This window comes from Psammomys obesus, unplaced genomic scaffold (assembly GCF_907164565.1).
Source record: "Psammomys obesus unplaced genomic scaffold, mPsaObe1.curated_primary_1811, whole genome shotgun sequence".
NCBI lineage: Eukaryota > Metazoa > Chordata > Mammalia > Rodentia > Muridae > Psammomys > Psammomys obesus.
Window position 1 is genome coordinate 3,317,704 of NW_026592636.1, and position 17,527 is coordinate 3,335,230.

Here is a 17,527-nt window from a genome sequence, read left to right on the forward strand (position 1 = left end):
GGGGGCGGGGCGTGCGGGGCCTGCAGTGGCGGCGGCGGCCGGAAGGGAGCGGTAGCGGCCGGCGGGGGGCCGGCCCGCCGCCGCACGAGGGGAGCCGCCCGGGCGCTCGGGATTGGGGGACTGTGTTTTCCCTCTCCTCCAATGGGCGCCCGGCGGGCGGCTCGCCCAACGTGCTCGCGCCGGCGCGCCGAACTTGCGGTTGTTTTTGTTTTGGCCCGAGCCTCGTTTCCGGTGGCCGCGGCTCAGCCCGTCGCTCTCCGGTACAAGCCCTCCCCTCGGTGCCTGTCTCCCACGGCGTCGCGGGGCCCGCTCCCCCCAGGCCCGGCGCCCAGGCGCTGGCGTCACCGGCCCTGCGGACGTCCCGACTGCGGGAGGGAGACGCCGAGTTCATCCTGAACTTGCTAACCGGGTGCCCTCGGAGAGAACCTCCTCTCCGCAGGAGCGGACGAGAGGAACTGCCTGGGTTGATGGAGTTTTTGTAAACCCGCGCTCTAGACCTGAAACAGTCTACGCAGAGCGGCCGGAGGGGTCCGAGGCTGCCGAGTGGATGGATTCCTTAGAGGAACTCGCTTCCCCATGTCACTTTTCCCGTCCCCCCTCCCCTCCATCTTTTCTTTTTTTTTAAATTGACAGCAGCGCTCGTCAGTTTTGGTCATTAATAGACAAAACTATAAGCCCGTTGAGAGACGAGGAAGAAGTTTTTTGTTTTTTGTTTTCGTTTTTTGCATGAAACGATCGCAGATGATTTGTGTGTGAAACCCATGCCTGAAGAGTGAATTGCCAAAGACACACGTTTACTGTGTAGATGCAGGTTTGAGCGAGTCCCTCACGAGGAGTTCTTTATGGCCCAGGGTTAAAGTCTGCCAGTGTCTTAATGTCGCCTGTGGGGAAACAGTTTTTGAGACTGTAGCCTCTCTGACATAGTACATTCTCCTCCCTCTCCCAAGCTCATTGGTGCTAGACCCCTGTACCGGCTGCCTTTCGGCTACCCAGTCTCTGGCACTCCCACGCCCCTTCTCTTGTCTCAGCATACACCCATCTACAGAAAAGCACCAGAAGAACGCAGCCTGCTGCCGGTACGGTCTTTTGAGCAAGTGTCCTGGCTGTCCCACACAGAAAGCACAATTTCTCTGTTCCATCTTTGCCTGCCGTATGGGGATTGTGCCCTCCTTTGCACGTCCCTTCTGAGCCTGTTGATTCTTAGTGTTGAGATTTATCTGGTCCACTTTAGGGCAGGTGCTGAGTAGTCATTTCATGAAAGAATTTGTTCATCTCCAACTTGTCAAGCCTGTTTAGTAGTTTTTCAAACTGTATCTAGTCAGCGTTGTTGAAAGTGTTTCTTAACATTGTTATTTAAAAAACAGACAAAGAAAAGAAACCTCTTACCTTCGGAGTATTTACACTTCAAGAGGAAATTAGTCCTCCATCCTTTCTCTGTGATTGAAATCCGGCTCTTTCAAAAATCGTTTCCAAGGACTCTTTCTTTCCTTTCTTTCCAAAGTGCTCTCTTGGAGGTGTTTTCACCCACTGTGGTGACACTGGGCTACTACTCTGAGCTCTCAGCTCTTGTAGAAGATACCAGTGGACCATGCCTGATAAGGCTGGGTTGCAGAAATGTGTGCAACTGAGAGGGGAGTACCCTGGATGTTTGTGCGGTTGAGCAGGTGTTTTATAGGTGGGTGGGGGAGTCTGTTATGTTTCCCTTTGGGTCATCCTTGGATCCTCAAATGTGCTTTTGTTCTACATAGGTATCAGCTTGTAGGTTAATGGGGCCCAGGTGGCTGGGGTGCATGACAGATTTGTGTATAGTGTCTGAGAAGCGTCCTGTCAGTATTACTTTTCCAGTGGTTTGAAAAGCAAATCATCTCAGGTAAATCACCATGATTCCATTATTTTGTGCGTTTGTGTCATATGTGAACTTTACCTTCTCTCCATTCACCAAAACCCTTCTCCTCTCTTGTCAGAAGTCGAGGATTTTGTAGGCTTTCGAGTATTCTTGTAAAAACAAGAGACCATGTGTCATCCTTGTATGGGTTCACATTATTGGCTGCTTAGCATGTATTAAGTAATTCAGGGAGAGACAGTTGTGGGGTAGTTGTATACTCAGAGTTAGTTCTCTGCACTAGAGACTAGCTTTATGTGTATGTGCAACCTTTGCTTTTTCTGCCTTATTTTTAGTTACCTCTTTGTTTTAGGAGTGGATAAAACACTTGTTTTACTGGCATGTCAGTGGAGAAAGTGGATTTAGTTGTAGTAAGACTCATAAATCAAAGTTACTGCAAGGTAAAAATTCTGGACTTAAGTGCAGATGGACTTCAGTGCAGCAGTTTGCAAAGTAACCTCTTTATTAGATAAGTTGTCAGTTTTGAAGCCTTAAAGCATTAGGCTGCAGAGGTGGCTCAGTGAGCTCTGTCTTCCAGAGTTCCTGAGTTCAGTTCTTGGCACCTGTATCAGGTGGAATCTGACACTCCTGGCCTCTAAAGAGCATTGTACTAAAAAACAAAAACAAAAAGCACTGTACTCATGGGCACATAACTACATGCATGCACATAATTCAAAATAATTAAAAGATTATTAAAAAAAAAGGCTCTTATGTTTGAAGTGTGAATTAAAACCCTGCATACTTTAAAGTTATGTAGATTACTTGTTTTGCCTGGATATGTATGTCTGGTGCCCCCAGAGATCCAAGAAGGACATCCAGTCCCTTAGAACTGGAATTACAGATGATTAAGAGCCACTGTGCAGGTTCTGGGAACAGAACTTGGGTCCTTTGCAAGAGTAACAAGTGCTCATTGTAACTGAGCTATCTCTCCAGCCCCCAAACTTAGTACGTTTAAATGACTGAACTCCATAAACTTAGTGTATAGGAGATAAGGGTTCCTAGTCAGCAAGTTTTTAACTGGGCTGTGGGTCCTTTTTAATAGTCTCCTCCATCTTTCATACCTGCATTCTTCCTCCTGCTCTAAGAGGAAATTGTTATACATAGATTTTTATAGGTCTTATTGTAATCTCCACTGCCGAGTATTTGGATGCTTCCTAAAGATTAGAAGTATCAGTGAGAGGAAAGATGGCTGATCAATATCTAAACTACCTTTTGCCTATTGTATGATCTGAAATCTACTTTTTCCTAGTCAAACATTTTTCAAACTGTTTGAGCATGGTGGTTGCCATGTACTTGTAATCCTAGCCCTGTAGAGACTGAGATAGGAGGCTTTCAAGTTGGAAATCAGCCTGGACTACATGGTAAGACCCTGTCTCAAAAAGTCAAAACAAAGCCTGACAGTGGTGGTGCACACTTTTAATTCCAGCACTGGGGAGGCAGAGGCAATCGGAACTCTAGTTTGAGGTCAGCCCAGGACAGCCAGGGCTACACAGAGAAACTGTCTTGACCGCCTCCCCCGAAAAAAAGCCAAAACAAAAATAGTTTTCCATTTTAAATATAACTTGTTTTAGTTCCCCAATTTTTCGTTATGTTCATATTAAATGCATTGTAGGGTTTTATTATTTTAAAAGCATGTTGTAGAGACTCCATTTATACAATAAAGAGTCATCCTAGCCTATTTTTATAAATCTGTATTAACTTCTAGTGATACACACACACATATATATGTATGTCTGTGTATTTTTTCATTTTACATTTTTTGGAGGGAACAGATTCCCCATATTGTATTGTTCAGGCCAGAAAATTAAGAGTAGCTGAATTCTCACGTACCTGATAGTATCCGCCTTCATTATCTTAAATAGTCTCACAGAGGAGTAAAGGTGTTGCCCACAGTCTGTGAGCCTCTTAAGTCACATTTTCCTTTGCCATTCTTTTCGCATGGTGCCCAAGGACAGTCAAACCAATTAGCATCTGCTGCCTCTAGCCTCAGGCCCTGAGTTTAGGGCTAGCTGGCATGGGAATGGGGCAAGCTCAGATACCTTTCAGCTCTAGGGTTGTGTATAAACCTGTGATGCTGTTATAAATGTAGGTTGGGTGCTGCTCAGAGGACTGTTGGTGCAGGAGTCAGTAGCTGTGTTGCAGCGTCCACTGACTGTGTTTAAGGCATTGAGGGGGCCAGGCCTTTTGTTTTGTGGAACGATTAGGCATTCTTCATCTTCCCATATCTTCCTGTTTCTGACCCTGCTTCAGTCATACTTAACATCTCCAGCTGGTTTACTTAGCCCCTCTTCAGGCTTCTTGTGCTTTTTTGTGTCTTTTGAAGTGTCACAAGAGGCTTTACAGTCCAGGTGGTTTTTTGAATTGAGATACTAGCATACATCAGTGGTCCAAAAAACCTTTGATATTGAAGTCCCATCCCTGCAGCATGTCTTCACTTGTGTGTACTAGGGCACACTAAACAGGGAGCATTTGGCTGTATCACTTTCTTTAGTATTTTGTTTGTGGCTCAGCCTGGGCTGAATATAGACAGGGGTTTGAGACCCAGCATTGCCACCTACTATCAGCTTTTTTGATCAGCAAAATGATGCTAATGTCTGCATGGTGAGATAGTTGAGCCATGAGTCTCAACACACATGCTAGTGTGAACACTATAGTACCTGGTACAGGGTTAGGGCACCTTCGTTCTGTGTTTCCCCCTTGAAGGGACACCAGGCCAGCATTTTTCCTAATCACCATTTTTAAGATGTTATTTATGTGTGTCTGTGTGTGGGTTTGTGCAAGTGCAGGTGTCTATAGAATCCAAAACAAGGCATTGGATCCCCTGAAGCTGGAGTTACAGGAGATTGTGATCACCTGATGTGGGTGCTGGGAACTGAACTCATGTCCTCTGAGAGAGCAGCAAGTGCTCTTAACCACTGAGCCATCGTTTCAACCTTTGAAGTTGTGGTTCGGCATGATTTTTTTCTGAAAGTGGAAGCTCTTGTGGGCCCTCTAGTGTTCCATGACCACAACAACTATTCCAGCACCACGAACAGTGCCTGAAGGCTCCCAGCAGGCTTTTGCTGTGTTTGTGGAAATGAGTGGATTCCAGGTCTGCAAAATGAATCATTTCATCTGGTTAATAGGACAAGATGAAGTGTCTGATGTGTTTTAATGACTCAGTGATCTCTGAAGAGTGTTTTTGTTTTCAAAGCGATGTTTGTGTTGCATCATGGGGAATATATATTTATACTGAGCCACACACACTGAGAACAAAGGGTTCTTGACCCTTCAGCCAGTGAGCTAGTGGAGCCTGAGGCTAGAGAGGCCATAGGAAACCCTACTCCTTGAGAAAGAAGCAAATGCAGCCTTATTCAGGGTCCTACAAAGTTCAGACAAAGTTAGTTGGCTCTTAAAGGGATTTGGTGAATAGAAGTAAACATCCAGAGTGCTTTCCTTCCCATCATCCTTTTTGTTTTTATTTCCTGATTAAAGTCTCAGTGTGGTTTTTTATTTTCTCACATTTTTGTAGTTCTTAGCAGATTGTGGTTATTTTAGATGCCTGCATATGTAGTTGTCTCTTCCCACACTGGACTCTGTTCCATGAAGGCAGAAGCCATTACCATTCTGTTCTAGGATCTTCACAGACGGCACAAATATATCCAAAGGTTTGTTTGCATTGATACTGTATTGCTTTTTTGTATGGTACTAAAAGTATGTAGTTTTCCAATCTGACCTTGGCTTAATCTTGCCTAACTCTTCTGACCTTGTTTTCAGTACATTGGAGATGACAGTGGTAGCATTGTGTATGTGTTACAGGGTTGTGCGTGGACACATGATGTACTGCCCAGTTCTTGGCACAGCTCTTGAGTTGTAGTGACATTGTGGTGTGGAACACCCAGAATATTAGTTAGGAGATAGCTTCTGTTGTGCCAGAACCCCACGTAGGTCTTCACTTTACTCTGGAGCTAATGCTGAGTGCTGGACATTGAGCTAGATAGTTAGTCACACAGACCATGTTCAGTCACTATAGGGACATGTTGCTTTTCGAGGCATGGCTGTCTTGTCTAGCACCTGTGTGTTTTGCTTGTCCTTCTTTTCTTTCTTCCTTGTTCCCTTCCTTGACACTGAACTTCTTGTGGTAAAATAGAGTATTTTTGTTTTGTTGTATGTTGTGTTGTGTGGTTGTGTGTTATTGGACGTGGTACTTTGTTGGAAGTGAATTACTTTAGTTAGATAACTCGCTACTTAAGTCTGCTTGGGTTTTTCATTTGTTTTATGAGTGCATTTCACTAAGTAAGAATATAGGCTGGCTTCAAACCCTTAGTTCCCCCTGCCTCAGCCTCCCAAGTAACTCAGATTACAGGCATGGGCCAGTGTGCCTAGCTGAGTCTCTTTCATTCTTCAGTTTTTATTTTTACCTGTGCTTGTGTGAGTTTATGCTGCCTCTGAGGGTGTCTGCAGAGGTCAGAAAAGGGCATTGAATTTCCTGGAGCTGGAATTACAGTGAGCCACCTAATGTGTGTGCTGGAAACCAAACACGGGTCCTCTCTAAGAGTAGAGTGTTGTCTTAACTAAGACATTTTGCGGTAGAGATGATGAAATCTTCATAGAGTAGAAGTCTTGTTTTTATTCCTTTTTATTTCATTGTGCCGAATGCGTGTGCATGTGTGCTTGTGAAATCGTGTGGAGGCATGTGGAGGTAAGAGAAGCTTGTAGAAGTTGCTTCTCTCCTTCCACCACGTGGGCCCTGGGATCAAACTCAGGTTATCAGTCCTGTTGGCCAGCACCTTGACCAGCTGAGCCAACTCACTGGCCCAGTTAGTTTTTGTTTTTGCCTTTTGGCTTTTTGTTTGTTTGTTTGTTTTTGTTTTTTTTTTTTTTTTGAGACAGGGTTTTTCTGTGTAGCTGTGGCTGTCCTGGACTCACGTTGAAGACCAGGTTGGCCTTGAACTCACAGAGATCTGCCTGCCTCTGCTTGTCAGAGTGCTGGGATTACAGGCATGCACCACCATGCCTGGCTTAGTTTTTATTAAAATGGTGTGATTTTTATTCCATTTATTGTTGGAGAGGTAGGAAGATGGGGGCTGTGTCTGGCCACCTTTGCTTTTGCCCTAGTTACTTAGAAAGAGCAGTTGGGTGCTTTTATTGGTTATTTCTGCTCAGCCTGTTTGCCAAACCTAGGAACTGGGCCTTTTCATTTTATTTAGGTGTTAAATGACTTACACTTGGTTACCCTGCCAGTAAGTATGGAGTGAAGACTGTGTGGGCAGCCTTTGGTGGAGCCCACCACTTGGCAAACTCAAGCATAACACTGAAAGTCCTGCCCGAGAACCACCCTTTTTGCTCAGAAGTTGTTGAGTACTGTTTGGAGCTATGGCTGTGCTTGCAGTAGCAGTAGGTAGTGTATATTTCTAGAAGAGTGGCTGAAAATCCAGCAAAGGAAAGGAAACATTGGCTGTATTGGTCCTTGGATATATTGGGTGTTACTATTGAGTGAACCCTGATCAGGTGGGAAGACTGAGAAAGTGTTTGGTTTTTTTTTTTGTTTGACCTTGTTTTTGGTGTTTGGTTTTGTGGAGTTTCTTTACAGTGACATAGCTGAAACCTTTATTTTAGAAATACCTACTAAGGCTCTTGGAGGAAAGGAGTTTCTCTTACATAAATGCCATGGTCAAATACCCTAAATGTAGAGGTAGAAGAAATAGCCAATTGGTATTTTCTCTGCTGAAGTGTTTGGAGAGGACTGTATTCTAGGTCCAACTGTAGATCCACAGCCAAATACCATAGCTGCCTGATCAGAACTTACCAATAGAGGGGTTCTATTGTTTAAAATGTTTAAACAGCTGTTTTATTGTTTAAAATGTTTTGCTAAATCAAAATATCTATCTAAATAGGCTTTTCATAAAATAGGATGTTAGCTGTGACACTCCTGAGGAGTTGTGGTTTGTAGCTCAGCACACACCACTTTATTACTTAGATGTGTAGTTGAGAAGCCAGCTGTATTTTCAGAACTCTTCTAAGTCTGTATCTGTGTCTTATACCTGTAGTCACATGGGAAATAACTCTGAAGGTGTTTTCAATATGTTAGTTCTATAAGAACAGTCTTGATTGTGGTGGGATTTTGTGTGCTTCTAGTCTGATGACTACAAGTTTTTACCTTGCTGTACTTTGTCATGGTCTTTGTAGCAGTTTCCTGTGGCTGCTGGAATAGAGTACATGGTGGCTTAAAGCAAAAGTGGTATGTTGTGGTATCATCAGGCTCAAGCCAAGGGTACGGTGAGGGGCTAGCCTTATCCTCTCCTCAGTCTCTTGTTGAAGTACGTTTTTATGGCATTAGGAGCTCACTTAGGTGGTTCAGGATTAATCTCATCATTAAGCTCTTTTTTTTAAGATTTATTTATTATTTATACAGTATTCTGTCTGCATGTACATCTGCACACCAGCAGAGGGCACCAGATTTCAGTACAGATGGTTGTGAGCCACCATGTGGTTGGTTGCTGGGAATTGAACTCAGGACCTCTGGAAGAGCAGCCGGTGCTCTTAACCTCTGAGCCATCTCTCCAGCCCCATTATTAAGCTCTAACTTAATTAAATTTAATTATAGCATCCTCGGAGAACCCTTTTCCTGGTAACATTCGCAAATTCCAAAAGGTAGAACCTAACAAACATTACAGCCATTTTCAACCCTCTGCCTTCTTCTTTCTAGTAAATCAGATTAGCCAACTTACCACAATTAGTAGTTTTCAAAATATCCTGAAAAGGTGGTAGGTAATTCTCTGTATAGAGGTATTCTTGGCCTCAGACCTGCTTCCCTTGGGTGTAGTTGAGGGTATGACATCTGAGGGCACCTGGGAGAGCTATTGATAGGCAGAGCAGGTGCATCTGGGCTTAGCTTTGCAGAAGCTAGAAAAGGGAATTAGAAAGGGCAACCTGATGGTGTGTGTTTGTATTATCTTACAACTATAGAGACCTGCTCTTTGAGTCTTTGACTCTAGGTTCTAGTTATTACTTGTGACAGACAGCTCCACTGTAGAGGCATTTGAGTTTAGAGAAAAAGAAATCTCCTGTGCTGTCCTTGTTTTGTCTTCTAATACTCTTATCAAGTTCCCTGGCTTCTCGAATGAGATACTTTCCAACAATATAGTCAGAGAAGCAAGAGTTGATCATACATTCATGGTTCCTTCCTAGAAAATTGTCAACTGAGCATTTGTCCCATCGAGTTGTCTGAAGCATTGGGATGAGATGTTGGACACAAATGCTTGTGGTAGCTCACAGGGCTTTTGGGGTCTGCTCAGCTTGCTATAGGACTCCTTAAAGAGTAGGTGTGTGCTGACTGCAGGGGGAATAGCCTGGAATAGCAGTGATGAAACTGATTGCAGACTGCTGTCATAGCACAGTCTAGAGTCTTAGATTTGGAGGAAAAAACTTAACAACCTAGTTGGGCTCAGTGTAACTTTGGGGTTTGAAAATGGAGGGAGTGATGGTGGTATGTCCATCCTTGTGTGAAGTTCCAGTAGTATCAGTACTACCTTGCAGCGTCCACCGAAGAGTGCCAGTGTCCCCAAGGACTGTGTGTGCAAGGAAGCACACAGCTGGCGAATTACCTACGAGTCATGGACGAGACATGCAGACTTGGGAAGCTGAACCTGCAGGGTCTAGAGCAGGCTGGCAAATTCCCAGGTCAAAGACCCTGTGGCGGGAAGCAGTGGACTTCTTTATTTTTATTTTTGGTGTATCTGTAAATTTTATTGCAGAAGCAGGTAGAGTGCTGTCACTGACCCCAGGACAAGCAGACTACTGTTCTTACCAAATTGTAGCTGGGTCACTTAAAACATGTTTTATTTGCTTTTTTGAATAAAGATTTCCAGAATTCTCTAACAAGATAGAGCCTGCTTTTTAATGTTTATTTACTTGTTGTGTTAATGGTATGTATGTGTGTATGCATTCTATAATGTTCATGTGGAAGTCAGAGGACAGCTATGTGTGTCCCACAGATTGCTCTCAGGTCATGAAGTGTGGGTGCAAGCTCATCTTTATCCATTGAGCCATGTCACAGGCCCAGCAATTCACTTTTTAACTTTTATCTTTTTCAACTATTTGGGATTGTGTTCCTGATACTGTATATTTTCTCTAAGATAAACCACACAGACAAGCCCAGAATGTTAAATTTGTTTAAGAGTTTTTTGGTAATGTTACAAGAATTATGTTAAATTTTTTGATAGTCACTCAGAATCATTGTTTTATTTCTATGAAATACCTTTAACTTAAAAAAAAAATTTTTGTCAAGAGTGTTTTGTCTGCTTGTGTGGCTCATGCCTGTGGAGGCCAGAAGAGGGCATCGTATCCCTGGGAACTGGATTATTGGTTACAGTGATTGTGAGCTGCCATTATGGGTGCTAGGAATCAAACCTGGGTCCTCTTAAGAGCAACCAGTGCCTTTAACCTCGGAGCCATCTCTCCAGCCCTCTATGCAGAATTTTAAAACTTGGTTTGTGTGTAGCATTAAACAAAAAACTTTTCCACATCTCAAAGTTAGAAAAATTTGGAAGCAGAGACCTCCAGATCGGCCAAGACTGTCAACTCAGGAGACTGACCAGCGTTGTGCTTTCATCCAGAGACTGGGTGGGGAGATGCCTTTTTTTGTTTGGCATAGGGCAGGTACTTCCTGAGCCAAGTCTGTTTCCTGAGGCAACTGTGCTTTCTTCTGAAACTGGTTAAATTATCAAAGTTTTGGTGTTTTTCTGAATATAAGTAAATAGATTCATTATAGGTATTTAAGAAAAATAGTCCCCCTTCCCCTAAATGCAGCTCTAGTGTTCTCATGGGAGGGGAGGAGCCTGTGGTAGTGGATGGGTGCTCTTTATCTTAGTGATATGATAATATGATGTGATTACAAGCTATCATTTCTATTTCAATTTTTTTGGAGTGTAGGATTATTTTGTTCTGTTTTTTAAGTGGAGGTTCTTACTATGTAGTTGGCCTCAAATTCATTGTCCTTTTGTTTAAGCCTCCAAACTAGCCTTTCTCTTAATTCCCTGAATACTTTGTTTCAGCAGTTTTCTAATGTGTTTCATACTGGTCCTAAATTGCCCCTGTCTCCTTTCCAGCTACCTTGTGCTTTGTATTAGGACCTGAGAAAACCTTACCTCTTTTTCCACTTGTTGATCCAGTGACTCTTTCTCCCTGAGTGTTGGTGAACCAGCCTCTCGGGAATGATGCTGCCATCCTTAGTGCAGTCACTATATTATGTTTCCTCAGAACCTAGTTGCATCATTTTCAGAGAGTTCAGGGTCACCCCTTGGGACTTCATTGTCACCCGCTTAGATAAGCATGTCGCTCCAATCTAGAGAATTAACTTTTAATAGAGTATCCTTGATGTATTCTTTGACAATATCATGCACAAAAACAGTGTGACTTGATCATATTCCCCAACTTCTCCGTCCGTTCCTCCCAGCATTCCGCAGCACACCCTCCTTTCTCTTTTGTGCCCCCTGTCTTTGTAGTCCACTGAGCCCAGTTGGTATTGCTTGCTGTCATACTGACTGATGCTGCCGTCTTGATCTTGTGCAGGTGAGCACAACTCTGGTGAGTTCATGAGAGGAGCAGCTAGGTTATGTGTCGGAGACAGCGTTCACAGCACTCCTCCCAATCATCCTCCTCTTCACATTCCTTCCACCTCCTCCTCCTTGATGTTCTCTGAGCCTTGGAGGTAGGACTATGGTTTGATATAGATGACTCATTTGGGGCTGAACACTCAAGTCACTTATTCTTAGCACCTTGACCAGTTTTGAGTCTCTGCATTAAGAGCTGACCATTGCAGAGAGAAGTTCTCTGCCCAGGGCTGAGTGCAACATTAATCTCTGTGTATAGATACAAATATTTAGGAGGTAGTTTGACATGTCTATTTAGCAAGTCAACAGTAGTAGGTTCACCAGTACCTTCCCCCACTTTTTCCTTTGAGTCAAGGTCTTATGTGGCCCAAACTGACCTTAAACTTGTTATGTATCTGAGGCTGGTGTTTTAACTACTGATCCTCTTGCCCTTGCACCCAAGTGCAGACATTATAGACATCCATTACCATGTCCACCAGTTGTTAAAAAGTTTAACACGGGCTAGACAGATGGCTCAGCAGTGTAGAGGATTTACTGCTTTTTTTGGGGGGTATTGGTTTTGAGGGGTATTGGTGTAGTCCTGGCTGTCCTGGAACTTGCTTTGTAGACCAGGCTGTCCTAGAACTCACATCAATCCTCCTGCTTCTGCCTCCTGAGTGCTGGGATTAAAGGTGTATACCACTGCTTTTATAGAGGGCCCTAGGGTTAAGTTTCTTCCCAGCATCCATGTAGCACCTCACAACCTTCCATAGCTTCAGGTCGAGGTGATCAAGTACCTTCAGGTAGAATACTCCTGAAACACTTTAAGAGCTATCATGCATTCTAGCTCACAGTTCTGAGCTTGATGGACTTGGGGGTTGCCAAGGGTCATTCTGATGAAAACTGTCCAAGTAGCTCAACAGTAAGGGATAGAACCCTTTACACTACCTCAGAGATACTTGCTCATTCATGTTCACTCCCTCTCTGTTCACAATTGCTTTGAAACACAAATCAGCCAAGGCATCCACTAAGTCATGAATGGATAATGAAAATGTAGTGCGTGCATATAATGGGATTTTACCCAGCTATAAAGAAATGAAATTATGAAGTTTGCAGATAAATGGATGGAACTAGAAAAAATTATATTGAATGAGGTAACCCCTCCTGTGGCCTCCACGGTTACCAGGCACACATGTGATGTACATAAAGGCAAAATACTCAAATGCTAAAATAAAAATAAGTGGGGCTGGAGAGATGGCTCATGTTTAATCCCTTACTGCTCTTCGAGGGGATCGGTTCCAAGCACTCACATGGTGACTTACAACTCCCTGTAACTCAAGGGCCAGGGACCCATCTCCCTCCTCTCATCTCCAAGGGCTTCTACAGGCACATGGTGCATGTACATACACTCAGGTGCACACATATACATGTAAAATAAATAAAGTTAATAAAAATAAAGAGTAGTATGTGATCTTAAGCATTGAGCCATATAAATCTTTAGCCTTCCAAATAAATTTTTTGTTTTGTTTTTCGAGGCAGCGTTTTTCTGTGTAACAGCCCTGGCTGTCCTGGAACTCTCCTTGTAGACTGGGCTGGCCATGAACTCACAGAGATCCCCCTGCCTCTGCCTCCCAAATGCTGGGATTAAAGGTGTGTGCCACAACGTCTAGCCTCCCAAATAAATTTTAAAAATTTAACTCGGATCCTAAGTCATCTCAAATTATTCCTTCTTTTTCTAGCATTTCTCAATCCCTAGCTTTAATTTACATGTATCTTTTCTGGCATTTTAGACTCCTTTCTTTTGCTAATCTTCCTCTTTGTCCTGTCATCTTTTTTAGCACAGACTCTGTATCATCAGTGCATGTTTAGAGACACTCTTTGTAGGATGTTCATTTCTTACAGGGCTCAGTTATCAGTGGCCTGTCCTGACTTGCTTTCTGAATCTCTGCAACCTCTACCCAAGGTGACTCCTTAAAGTGCTCTTCCTGGGCTGCTCTTTGTTCCTTCTTCTTGCTCTTTTGTGGGCTGCTTTGTCTTCATCCTGACTTGTCTTCTCAGCTTGTGGATCTACTTCATCCACACTCAGGCCTAAATAAATTTGGATATGTGGCTTGAAATACAACACCATGACACCAGATGGTGTCCCTGGCCTGTTTCTCAGCCCCGTGTCAGTTAGTTTACTCCACTTGGGCATACTTTACTACTCTCCAGTGGGCGAGGAAATGACCAAAGCCTGAGAGTCTTGTAGTCTTTGTCAGCTGCCTTACGAATCCTCATTGTTTCACCTCCACATTTAGTCTCACAGTAAGTGCTTTCCAAGAAAATGTCAAGACCCTGAAGCCAGCCATTTCTTGCTACCTGTGAATGCCAGTATTGCATCTCTGCTTTCAATTTGTGAGCTCTTCACAACAGTGACCTGCTAGTATGGTCCTTTAAAGCTGAGGCGATGCTTCCTGTGTTTCTGGAAGAATAATGCTGCCTCTTAAAACCTACTTTCTGTTGCCTGTCCTTTCACCCTCTCTGCCCTGCCTTTCCCCCTCTACTCTTTGTCTGCCTCAGCCACACTAGGCTGTGAAAGTATTTCTGTTGTAGGCTGGTGTTTGCCTTCTCTGTGCTTAGAACACTTTTGAGTACAGCTAGCTTCCTTCCTCTCTTCCCTCAGCTTTCTTAGAAAAAAGTCATCACACCTGCTTGACCAGAAACGCTCCTGCTTGTACTGCTTTCTTTTCTCCAAGGTGCTGACATCCTGTTTTTGTTTTTAATTTTTATTTTATGTGCATTGGTGTTTAGCCTGCATGCATGTCTGTGTGAAGGTGTTAAATCACCTAGAACTGGAGTTACAGACTCCAGTTGAGAGTTGCCATATTGGAACTGGGACTTGAACTCGGGTCCTCTGGAAGAGCAGCCAGTGCTGTTAACCGCTGAGCCACCTCTCTAGCTAGCCCCTTATTTTTGTTGTTAGAGACAGGGTTTCTTTGTGTAGTTTTGGTTGTCCTGGACTCGCTTTGTAGACCGGGCTGGCCTTGAACTCAAAGAGATCCGCCTGCCTCTGCCTCCCAAGTGCTGGGATTAAAGATGTAAACCACTACTGCTTGCTGCTGGCATTTTTCTTAAAAACAGTGCTGTTATGAATACCAGTATACAGGTATCTGTGTAGTTCCTGCTTTAAGTTAAAGATTTATTTATGTGTATTTATGTTAATACATGCAAGTCTGTGCCTGAGGACATTAGAAGAGGGTGTTGTTGCCCACTGGAACTTGTTACAGAGTTCTGAGCCACCATGTGGGTGCTGGGAGCTGAACCTGAGTCCTCTGCAAGAGCAACAAGTGCTCTTAACTACTGAGCTGTCTCTCCAGCCTTTTAGCTGGGTTTTTTGGTTTTTGTTTTTCAAATTTATTAATGTGTATGTGCCATGGTGCACATGTGGGTCCTGCCTTTATGTGCACATGCCTGCTTTTATGTGGGTCCTGGGGATGAATCTCAAATTGCCACGCTTATCAGGAAAGCCCTCTTCTCACTGAGCCATCTCAGTTTGCTTTGCTTAGTAATTTATCCATTCCTGGTTAGTTTTTCCCACAGGAGCTGGGGAGATGGACCCCTTGGTAAAATGCCTGCCATGCAAACATGAGGAGCTGAGCTCAGACCACAAACACTGAAGCCAAATAAAAGCTGGAGTTAGCAGTAATATCATGAAATTAGATAGCAAACCATCACTCCTTTAAGTCTAGCTCTGGGAAGGCAGAGGCAGGAAATCTGTGTGAGTTTGAGGCCAGCCTTGTCTACACAGTAAGCTCCTATTCAAAGTCCTTTAATTCCAACAAAGAGTCCCATTCAGGAGCCTTTGCTGAGCTATAAATGGAGCATTTGTTGGTGATACTGCGTGACTGACACAAACACCTCCTACACCTGGACCTGTTCAGACAGCAGCATCAGTTGACCACATTGTAGTAGCCCTGTTGTAGTTTTTCTTTGGTTGTTAACCTACTTTCAGTTACGGTGAGAGGGACTTGTAGTGACTGAAGCACCATTGCTGGGATGATTTGCTGGTGAGATGTTCCTAAAGTTGGGAAAAGATGTTCTTAGTAGAATTCTTGTAGGCTAAACTTCTGTTCAGTGAATTTTCTTAGAAAATTGGTCATCTTTGTCCTGGCAGCCAGTACAGTGAAGAAATGAATAGAGCAGTTGTTCCCACACTAACCTGTGTACCACAGAGGTCTTGTTACCACTGGGCTTCTGAGTTGGAATTTCAAGATTCTGCATAGAGCAGTTGCTGCCTTATCCAGACCCAAGTTCCGACCCAGTACCTAGGTCAGTCAGCTCACAAGTCTAACTCCAGCTCCAAGGGGTCTCATGCTCCCTTCTGGCCTCTGTGGGTCCTTGGACACACATCACAAAAAGTAAGTTTTAAAGCCATGTCTATTAGTCCTGTTTTGCCGAGTTACACACTTAGCACTCCTAAAAACACATTCATAAGTGGTGTGTCACGTGGGACTTTCTTGGGTATTTCCAGAAGGACCAAAAGTGCTTTAGGTTCTCTTTGTCTTTTTTTCCTAGAGAACTAAAATAAACTAACCGCTAATCAGGGGCCTGAAGAGATGGGTCAGTGGGAAAGAACACTGGCTGCTTTTCCAGAAGACCCAGGTTCAATTCCCAGCCAGGGGATCTGGCACTCTCACACAGACACACATGCAGGCAATGCACATGAAATAAAAATATATTTAAACTAAGCGCTGGACTCTCTTAACAGACTCTGAGGGAGCTCAAGAGGTCCCTCTGTATGTTGTCCCAGCTCAGGAGCGGAGACAAGAAAACCGGCTTCTGGGCTGGAGAGATGGCTCACTGATTAAGTACACTGGCTGCTCTTGCAGAGGACCAGGGTGCAATTCCCAGCACCCACATGGTAGCTCATAGCTGTCCATTCCCAGGGATCCAACACCTTCTTCTGCCTATTTGGGCATCAGGCATGCATGTGGTGCACATATACCTATACTCAGAAATAAAAATAAGTATTTTTTAATTAGTTCTTTAATTTAAAAATTTTGTTTGGGAGGGGAAGTGGACGTGTGGAATTGCGCTCATGTGGAGGTGAAAGATCATCTTGCAAGAGTTGGTTCTCTCCTTTCACTGTATGGGTTCTGGGGATCAAACAAGTTGGCAGCCTTAGTGATAAGCAATTTTACCTACTGAGCCATCTTGTTGCTCTTCTAGAGGATCTGACTTTGGTTTCCAGCATCCAGAATTGTTTGTGAACTCCGGCTTCAGAGTATTAACATCTTCTAAGGGCACTATATACACATGACATATAGAAATGTAATTCTTTCTTCCCAAGCTTAAACATTGAGGTCTTTAGGCAAAATTCAGGGCTGAAGAGATAGTTTAGTGGTTAAGAGCATGTACTGCTCTTGCAGAGGAACTGAGTTCAATTCCCACCACCCACATCAGGCAGCTCATAATCTATGATTCCATCTTCTGAGATCCTATACCTCTGGCCTCCAAGGGCACCAGAACCTGTGCATACCCCCACACAGAGACACATACTTAAAAATAATAAATCTTAAAAAATAAAAAGGTTTCCAGGTGCAGTGGCATACACCTGTGATCCCAGCACTCTGGGAGGCAGAGGCAGGTGGATTGCTGTGAGTTCAAGGAGAGCCTGGTTTACAAAGGGAGTCCAGGACAGCTGAGGCTACACAGAAAAACCCTGTCTTGATAAATGAACAAATAAATAAGGTCTTTAAACAAAATTTACTATTTGAATAATATTTAGCTTATGTCTGATGTAGCTTTACATAGCCCATTATGTAGTTTAAGTAGGAGCTTTATCTGAGTTTATTGATTTTATAAGAACTGAAAAACAGGCACAATAAAAGTTAAACAGTAGCTGAATTTAAATAGAAACAGACCCAGAGCGGAAATACCTCAGATAGTTGCCTGAACATCAGCCAGGCACCATTTACCTTTCAGCTGAGCCTGCCTTCTCTTCTTTTCTTTTCTTTTCTTTTCTCTCTCCCTCTTTCTTTCTTTCTTTCTTTCTTTCTTTCTTTCTTTCTTTCTTTCTTTCTTTCTTTCTTTC

General features: G+C 43.5%; 1 protein-coding gene across 1 annotated transcript in view; it reads left to right on the top strand.

Annotated features, from left to right (window-relative positions):
- Positions 1-17,527, top strand: part of Kmt5b (lysine methyltransferase 5B) — a 53,886-nt gene that overhangs the window by 647 nt on the left and 35,712 nt on the right. The gene's annotated exons all lie outside the window — the stretch shown is intronic.